Source organism: Octopus sinensis, unplaced genomic scaffold, assembly GCF_006345805.1.
Source record: "Octopus sinensis unplaced genomic scaffold, ASM634580v1 Contig01638, whole genome shotgun sequence".
Classification (NCBI taxonomy): domain Eukaryota; kingdom Metazoa; phylum Mollusca; class Cephalopoda; order Octopoda; family Octopodidae; genus Octopus; species Octopus sinensis.
This window is the reverse complement of record NW_021824954.1, coordinates 408,211-418,666: the sequence shown is the minus strand read 5'-3', so window position 1 is coordinate 418,666 and position 10,456 is coordinate 408,211. Positions and strand designations below refer to the sequence as shown.

General features: G+C 30.5%; 2 pseudogenes; both read left to right on the top strand.

Annotated features, from left to right (window-relative positions):
• Window positions 1-268: 268 nt before the first annotated feature.
• Window positions 269-1,892, top strand: LOC118760909 (annotated as a pseudogene).
• Window positions 1,893-2,108: 216 nt separating this feature from the next.
• LOC118760908 lies at window positions 2,109-5,599 on the top strand (annotated as a pseudogene).
• Window positions 5,600-10,456: the final 4,857 nt, after the last annotated feature.

The following is a 10,456-nucleotide window of genomic DNA, read 5'->3' as shown; positions in this document are numbered from 1 at the left end:
CTTACTTAGCTTACTTTATCAAAACAAGTTTTAACATAAACATGTATCTTTAAATTTGCAATTTAATATTTTAATTAAAATATAAAACCATGAGAAAGTAAACACTTATAAATAGATTTACAATCTACCGACTAAAAATTTCGACCACCTCACACAGAATTTAAATATAATTATCTATTTAAAGTCTTGAAAACTTTTAGTTTAATTTAACTTAAAACTCTTTACAAAAAAAGGACTTGAACCTTTTCCTTAAAGATCAAAACTTTATATGCCCATACACCAAATCATAAATAGTCTATTTCATTTAAATAAATTTAAACCAATTGTTTGGAAAACAATCATACTTCTTATACTAATAAAACCGAATACTTTTGATAATATACATAATAATTATTATTCCTAAAAATTGAAAATCTTTCGTGCAAATTACACCACAAAAATATTAAGATATGTATATAATATACAAGTTGTATAACTCAATATTCTAAAAAACTATATTCCAATAACAAGATATTTATATAATTTATTACAAAACACAAATAGAATTTATAAAACATAATTACAAAATAAATCTATACTAATCATTTTTATACTCAAACACAATATAATTTATATACCATTAAGAAACTTAATTATTTCTGTGATATTTATATAATATTTATATACTACATATAAACAAACAAAGAATTAAGTATATTTATCCTGAGTTACATCCAAGTATAAAAATCAACCACCACAGACCCCAATTATCAATTTATAAAATACATAAATATAAATTTACATATTATTTATAACTTTTATTTACAAAAATCGTTAATTTAATAAAAATATTAAAAATATATAGAATATTTTAAAGATGCTTATCTCACTTTTAAAACATCAATTTTTTCAAAACCAACGAAGATTTCATGTAATTGTATTAATATATAAATTATTGTATATACTATATACATAAAACTAACATTTTTTAAAACACCCTCACCCCCCTCTTTTCTCTTGACAAAAATTGGCCCTTTTTGGATCATACATCTAAATTTGTCCAATTTTTGTCAATATATTAAACTTCTTTTAATAAATATTATTATTATTTATGACTCGAAATCCATTTCATTTAGTTGAATTTAGACCCTGACCATTAACAGGATCCATAAGAGCTTTATTTTTAACAACAGGACTTTCCTCATGATTTCACAATTATGAAAATACCCTTATTTTTTTTGGTTTACTACTTATAATTTTAACCATAATTCAATGATGACGTGATATTATTCGAGAAAGTACATTTCAAGGCTTCCACACATCTAAAGTATATAATGGCCTTCGATGAGGTATAATACTCTTTATTATTTCAGAAGTATGTTTCTTTTTTGCTTTCTTTTGAGCCTATTTCCATAGTAGTTTAGCTCCTAATATAGATATTGGATCATGTTGACCTCCTATTTATATTTTTCCCCTTAATCCTTTCCAAATTCCCTTATTAAATACAGCAATCTTGTTAGCCTCCGGTGTATCCGTCACCTGAGCACACCATTCACTAATAAATAATGATTTAAAATCCGCAACTCACTCTATAATTATTACTATTTCCTTAGGGTTTTATTTTACAATCCTCCAAATATTAGAGTATATAGAAGCATCATTTTCTATTTCAGATAGAATTTATGGTTCAACTTTCTTTGTAGCAACAGGTTTTCACGGCTTACATGTAATTATTGGATCAACCTTCCTTCTAATATGTTTATTACGAATCTTAATAAATCATTTTTCCTCTTCACACCATTTTGGATTCGAAGCTGCGGCTTGATACTGACATTTTGTAGACGTAGTATGACTATTTTTATATACTTTTGTATATTGATGAGGTTCATAAAATAATTATTATTAACTTTATTAAGTGGCTGAAACCAAATAAGCACTAGACTTTTAATCTAGCTATGATTATATAATCCTTAATTGGTATTATATTTTATATAAGAAAATTTAACTTGCAATTAAAAAGTAATAACTAATTTATTTAATACCATTCAAGAAATGAATTTTCATATATGGTTTCGACCCATAATTAGGTAATATTTTTTTACCCTTGTTTCAGTGAAAAGCCAAAATAAGCGGCATTTAACTGTTAATTAAAAAACTGAAATATTTTATTTCTTCACTGGAGTATAGCGCCGGAATGAACGGATTATATTGATGTTATAAATTATAAGAAAAATTATCTTCTATACTTATGTATTCTTTTTCTCTATTTGCATTATTTCTTATTATCCTTAATGTTATTTTATTTATTATTAGATCATTAATTATATTTAAAAATAATATAAACCGTGAAAAAAATTCTCCTTTTGAATGTGGTTTTGACCCTTCATGATATACTCGATCTCCTTTTTCCATGCGTTTTTTTTTATTAGCAGTAATTTTTCTAATCTTTGACGTAGAAATCATTTTATTAATACCAATAATTATTAACCTCTTATTTTCACCCTCAACTATTTATTTATCATCCTCTATAACTTTCCTCATTATCCTAATTATTGGATTACTTCATGAATGAAATCAAGGATCCTTAAATTGAATATAAGAGTAATAATGTTATATAATAAAGCTGCTAACTTTATTATGAGCAATTCATAATTGTACTACTCTTTATGAACAATAAATTTTTCCCTGCCAATTTTATATTTATTATCATAATAATCATAGGTACAATTATATCTTTATCATCATCTCATTGGCTAATAATATGAATAGGCTTAGAATTAAATTTAATAGGAATTTTACCCCTAATAAATATTAAATCTAAAAATTTTGAAATCGAGAGATCTATAAAATATTTTATTATTCAATCAATAAGATCATCGTTATTTATTAGAAGATCAATCTTTATATATATATCTTCAATTTCTATATTCTCAATATTTAATAACTCTTTATTCTCCCCTATTATAATTATTTCTCTACTAATTAAATTGGGAAGAGCTCCTTTTCATTTCTGACTACCTTCTATATGTAAACAAATAAGATGACTAATATTATTTTTAATTTTAACATGACAAAAATTAGCACCATTATTTATATTGTCTTTCATTAACTTTAATTATATTATTATAATCCTATCAGCTTTCATAAGTTCTATCTTAGGTAGAATTCAAGCTATTAATCAATCTAGCCTACAATTAATTATAGTATATTCATCAATTTCTCATTTAGGATGAATATTACCGATCTGCTTTATCAATAATTTTCTAATATTCAATTATCTACTAATTTATACAATTATTATTCTCCCTATATTTATTACATTTTCTATAAAATCAACCTTTTTCACATACTCATTAACAGAACAAAATATATATATAAATAAAGAAAACATCTTCACCATAATATTAATTTTATCCCTTGCAGGTATTCCCCCTACATTAGGATTTCTATCAAAACTAATAGTTCTCAACTCACTATTAAATATAAATATGATTTTATTATCTTTATTATTATTTATTGGAACCCTTATTAGACTATATTTTTATCTAAATTTAATAATACTACTAATAATCAAATCATTCTTTATATTTAAAACAAATAAAATAATAACAAATATAAAATCAATTATATGTTTTAATATATTAGGAACAATTATTTTTATCCCAATATTACTATATGCGATGAATATTCTCAACAAATCATAAAGATATTGGTACACTATACTTCATTTTTGGAATTTGATCAGGACTTTTAGGTACCTCCTTAAGTTTAATAATTCGAACAGAACTAGGACAACCAGGATCCCTCCTAAATGATGATCAATTATATAATGTAATTGTTACAGCTCACGCATTTGTTATAATTTTTTTCCTTGTTATACCAGTTATAATCGGAGGATTTGGAAACTGATTAGTTCCTTTAATACTAGGAGCACCAGATATAGCATTCCCACGAATAAATAATATAAGCTTCTGACTCTTACCTCCTTCTCTTACTCTTCTCCTTTCATCTGCAGCAGTTGAAAGAGGCGCAGGTACCGGATGAACCGTTTACCCGCCTCTTTCAAGAAATTTAGCTCATATAGGACCTTCTGTTGATCTAGCCATTTTCTCACTTCACTTAGCAGGTATTTCATCAATCCTTGGAGCCATCAACTTTATTACAACTATTATTAATATACGATGAGAAGGTATATTAATAGAACGACTTCCACTATTTGTATGATCTGTATTTATTACCGCAATTTTACTATTACTATCATTACCAGTACTCGCTGGAGCAATTACTATACTTTTAACTGACCGAAATTTTAATACTACATTTTTTGATCCTAGTGGAGGAGGAGATCCAATTCTATATCAACATTTATTTTGATTCTTTGGTCACCCAGAAGTATATATTCTAATTTTACCAGGATTTGGTATAATTTCACATATTGTTTCCCATTATTCTTTAAAAAAAGAAACTTTCGGAAGACTCGGTATAATCTACGCAATATTATCAATTGGACTCTTAGGATTTATTGTTTGAGCACACCATATATTTACAGTTGGTATAGATGTAGACACACGAGCATATTTTACAGCCGCCACAATAATTATTGCAATTCCCACAGGAATTAAAGTATTTAGTTGATTAGCTACTATCTATGGTTCCCCTATCAAATACACTCCCCCCATGTTATGATCATTAGGATTTATTTTTCTATTTACTACTGGAGGACTAACTGGTATTGTTCTATCTAATTCATCACTAGATATTATACTCCATGATACATACTATGTAGTTGCACATTTCCATTATGTATTATCTATAGGAGCTGTTTTTGCCTTATTTGCAGGATTCACCCACTGATATCCTCTAATTACAGGCCTATCCTTAAATCAACAATATACCAAATCCCATTTCTACATAATATTCATTGGAGTAAATATTACTTTCTTTCCACAACACTTTTTAGGATTAGCAGGTATACCACGACGATATTCAGATTATCCTGACTCCTACACCAAATGAAATATAGTCTCATCTATAGGATCACTTTTATCACTAACTTCCATTATATTTTTCATATTTATTGTATGAGAAAGATTAATTTCCCAACGAACTATTATTTGATCAAACCACTTAAATACATCTTTAGAATGAGACAACCGTCTTCCAGTCGATTTTCATAATCAAATAGAAACTGGAGCCTTATTTATTTAATTTAAAATAATATGACCCAATGAGGACAATTAGGATTTCAAGATGCAAATTCACCCCTTATAGAACAACTTATTTTTTTCCATGATCACTCTATATTTATTCTAATTATCATCCTAACATTAGTTATATATATTACAGTTTTATTAATAACAAACAAATTTTCTTCATTAATAATTACAGAAAGTCAAAAAATTGAAACAATCTGAACAATCATCCCCAGAATCATCCTACTTTTCCTCGCACTACCATCTTTAAAATTACTTTATTTACTAGATGAATCTATTAATCCACTTCTTACAATTAAAGCACTAGGACACCAATGATATTGAAGATATGAATATTCAGATTTTATAAATATTGAATTTGATTCATATATAATTCCTTTAAATGAACTAAATGAAGGTTCATTCCGACTTCTAGAAACAGACCATCATCTAATTATTCCAATAAAAACAAATACTCGAATAATTATTTCATCCGCAGATGTTATTCATTCCTGAACTGTACCCTCTTTAGGTATTAAAGTAGATGCTATCCCAGGTCGACTAAATCAATTAAACCTTTATTCCAATCGACCTGGATTATATTATGGACAATGCTCTGAAATTTGCGGAGCAAACCACTCATTTATACCAATTACACTCGAAATCGTAAACATAAACACTTTTAATAACTGACTATTAAATATAAATACATAAAAAGTTAGTTAATAAAATAACATAAATTTGTCAAATTTAAATTACTATTTTTATAGTACTTTTTATATGCCACAACTTTCCCCTTTAAATTGAATTATACTTTTTTTTCTCTTTTGATTTTTACTTCTCCTTAACTCATCTATCATATGATGAAATAATAAAAATAAATATCATTTAATAGACCAAAAAAAAATAACAAAAAAAACAAAATATAACTGATAAAATGATAGTAGATATTTTTTCTTCATTTGATGATCATAACTCAACAACATTATATCTTCATTCTCTCACATGAATCTTATCCTTATGATCTCTCTTTTTTATCAATTCTTCATTCTGAATTTTTCCTTCACTTTTCAACTCCTCTCTAATAATCCCAAAACAAATTATTAACATCCAAATTACTCGATCTTTTAGAAATAATTTAGGAGGCTTTTCACTCATCATCTCATCATTATTTTTAATAATTATTAATTTTAACCTCTTAGGCTTAATTCCTTATGTATTTAGAACTACTAGTCATTTAGCTATATCGTTCTCTCTCTCATTTCCATTATGATTAAGATTAATCATTTCATCCTATCAAAATAATAGCTATTCATCCCTCGCATCTCTTCTACCTTCAGGTACTCCTTCGTTTCTAATCCCCTTCTTACCTCTAATTGAAATTATAAGTATTAGAGTTCAACCTTTAACTTTAGCAATTCGAATCGCAGCAAACATTAGAGCTGGACATATTATCTTAACCCTAATCGGTGACTTCTTATCATTTTCATTAATTAATACTTCTATTATCTCAACATCAATTGTTTTAATAGTACAAATTGGTTATTTTATCTTTGAAATTGGTATTGCTATTATTCAAGGTTATAATGTACGCGTATATATATATATATATATATATATATATATATATATATATATATATATATAATATATATATATATATATATAGAAAGAGAGAGAGAGAGAGAGGGGCACACATACACAATATAAATAAATATAGATTTAATCATATACGTACATGTATATACATATACATACATCCACACACATAAATGTGTGGGGTACGTGCGTGCGTATGCATATGTACGTGTGCGAGCGTGCGCACTCTATTTGCGACAGTATCCACCATCTGAAAAAACAAACACACGAGGTGTGTTCAAAAAGTATCCGATTTATTTCTTGCCGCCAAAACTAATGCAGCGTGGGCGAAAACCTTTGCGTAAGATGTGACGCCACTCTTCCCGTCCGGTAGACTGCGTCAGTCCCCAGCTGTTATGCCTGGTGTACATCCATGTAGTTCGCGCTTATCGGATTTTCGTAGTCACATAAGATGACCTTCGAGCAGAGATATAGCATCAAGTTTTGCCAAAAGCCCGATACTCAAGCTGAAGCTATTCAGAAGATTCAGTCGGCCTTTGGCGATGATGCTGTGGGTAAAACTCAGATCAAAGAATGGTACAACCGCTTCAAATATGGCCACAACTCAGTGGAAAGCGAGGCACGCTCAAGCAGGCCAAACAGAAGCCGAAACGAGAAGTCGATTGAAATCGTTCAGGGCATGCTGGACAGTGCAAACGATGACCCAGACTTCACGAAGACCATCAACATTGGTGATGAGACATGGGTTCATTGTTACGACCCGGAAACCAAGTTTAAGTCCTCCCAATGAAAGCATCCTAAAAGAGCACGACATGTTTGCAGTAATGAAAGGTAATGTTGACCTGTTTCTTTGTCTCCCGTGGTATTGTGGATCATGAATACGTTCCACAAAGCCAATATTACCTGGAGGTTATATGTCGCCTTCGTGATGCAGTGCGTCGAAAGTGACCGGAGATGTGGGCGACGAAGAATTGACAACTTCACCATGACAATGCTCCCGCTCATCCCGCCCACATAATCCAAGATTTACTTATTAAGAACAACGCACCACTTGTTCGACAGGCTCCCTACTCTCCTGACTTGGTACTGTGTGACTTCTGGTTCTTCTCCAGACTAAAATTTTAAGAAGGGAAGCTATTTCTGTAGCAAAAGGAAACTATGAGTAAAGCGGCGGCGGAGCTGTATATCATTCCAGATGATGTATGTAACAGATGATCTGTATGTAACAGATGATCCATGTTACAACTTTTTTATATGCATCCATCTCAAATTTTCTTTATTCATTTATTAATATCAATATTTTATTTCTTTTTTCATTCTGTACTATGTTATACATCGTTCTAGTAATGTTTTAAGGTATATCAGTTTTCCGTGAGAAGACAGAGCTTTTCCTTCACTGAATCCTACCCCAGTTCTAGTGAATGTGAGTTATAAGTACCTTTACATAGCCCTTCCTGATACTGCAACCTAGCTTATACTAAGCCATAGAGAGAGAGAGAAAGAGAAATTCTGAAAGGTTGGAAGGCAAAGTTGACCTCAACGGGATTTGAACTCAGACTGCAAAGAACTGGAACAAAATATTGCAAAGCATTTTCTTCGCCGTTCTACCTTTATCTTCGAAACTGTTATCTTAATTATTGAAATTATGATAATTAAGGGAACATGATTAGGGCAATTAATATTGGCAGAATCGTTACCATGTCGGGCAAAATGATTAGCGGCATTTCATCCGTCTTTACGTTCTGAGTTCAAATGCCGCCGAGGTCGACTTTGCATTTCACCCTTTCGGAGTCGGTAAAATAAGTACCAGTTGAATACTGGGTCCAATGTTGCTGTGACTGTTCTTGCCACTCTACTACCTCTGTGAGCGTTGTTATTATTGTTACTATCTACATTACAGGACAAAATTTCCCACGTTATTTAGTTACTTCACTTTACGTTTCAAGGTCTAAATTTGCATTTCATTGGCCTTCGGGTGTCGAAAAAAAAAGAGAAGTGTCAATGATTTTGTGATGGAAGGAGGGATTAATATATTCGACTATTCCTTTCCCTCTCCCGAACTTACTAGCCTTGTGCCACAATTTGAAACCGATGTATAGCTGCCTCCCTTTATTTTCTATGTTCATATCTCACTGGGGTGAACATTACCTTAGAACTTTCTGAAGCTATTATAAAGACGTGCCAGTTCACTACTCGCGTAAATTGAAATAATTATACTCCTCCACCACTGTAATTTTTGTTAGAACCCAATGTTTTAGCATATTCTTAAATTCTTAATCATATTTATGAACTTGTGAGATTAGATCTGCATATATAGAAATAGTTGACCTTTTTATGAAAAGATAAACTTTATTAAAATGTCTACAAAAGTAAGTCGTGGAATTAAACTCGTCGACGGAGATTGAAGGTCAGACATTTTGTGAGAGAAAAGAAATTCGTCCTGAGTATATGCATATTAATTATTTTATCAACTCTCGAAAGTATGAAAAGGGATAATCGAAACAGTCTATACATTTTGAAGGGAAAGGAAAAGTTGAATATATTAATCACTGCTTCCATCACAAACCTTTTTTAGTTTGCTTTTTTTTCGACACCTGAATGCAAATTTAGACGTTAAAACGTAAAGTGAAGTAACTAAATAACGTGAGAAGTTTTGTCCTGTAATGTAGATAGTAACAATAATAACAACGCTCACAGAGGTAGTAGAGTGACAAGAACAGTCACAACATCTATATAAATAACAATAGTAATATTATCAACAACAACGTCACCATCAATACAAGACGTAGTCATATGTTCTGCATGTTTTTTACAATATATTTCAGCATAAAAAGACGAGATGGTCACGGCTGAAATGCTTTGATCACTAGTCTGCTCCATTAGGATTGACCTGGAAGTCAACAAGAATAATATCTCTAATCAAAGAGGCACATCTATATGTACGCACCACCTGCCAGAAATAACAACCAAACTGACTCAGTTGGTGGTAAACGAGGAGAGCTGTTGGAAGGTAGGATAAAATATGCAGCAGAATTTGCCCCAGTTCGCCGCAATATCAGTTCAAATCCTTCCCAGATATCCTTGCATTTAATAATACTTTTGGAGTTGATAAAATAATGGATTAACGGAATTATTCGAAAGCCGCACACGGTGTCTCGTGGTATTTTGTGTTTTGAGTTCTTGAGAGGTAGATTTAATTAATCGCTCGGTTTAACACTCTGTGCTTAGTGGAGTCCAGTTTGTTGGAAGCATTCAGGCCAGATTCCAGTTTGACGATATCGGACCATATTCCCGGTTTGGTGGTACATTTCTTCCTACAGTGTCAGTGGTCTGAAAAAATAAATTACACCTTACTCTCTTAAGTAAGGTCAGCCTACTTTGGCTGATATGATCCTAAATCAACAGTCATATAAATATGAAAAAAAAATGTGGAGATAAGATTGATACAGCTGAAATGCATTTGGCCAAATATCTACGCGATCATAGCTTTAACTGGGGCTATTCTGTAACAGAAATATCAACAGTACCCAACTACAACGAAACTAATGTCAATGACTTTTACAAACGCTGTGTAACGAGACACACTCTCAGCCTATAGAATGCAGTCTTAAGATTATGTTATACTAACATTATGACCCGTCGTTGCCGAGTCATAGTGCTAGTGCATGTATATATGTGTATATATA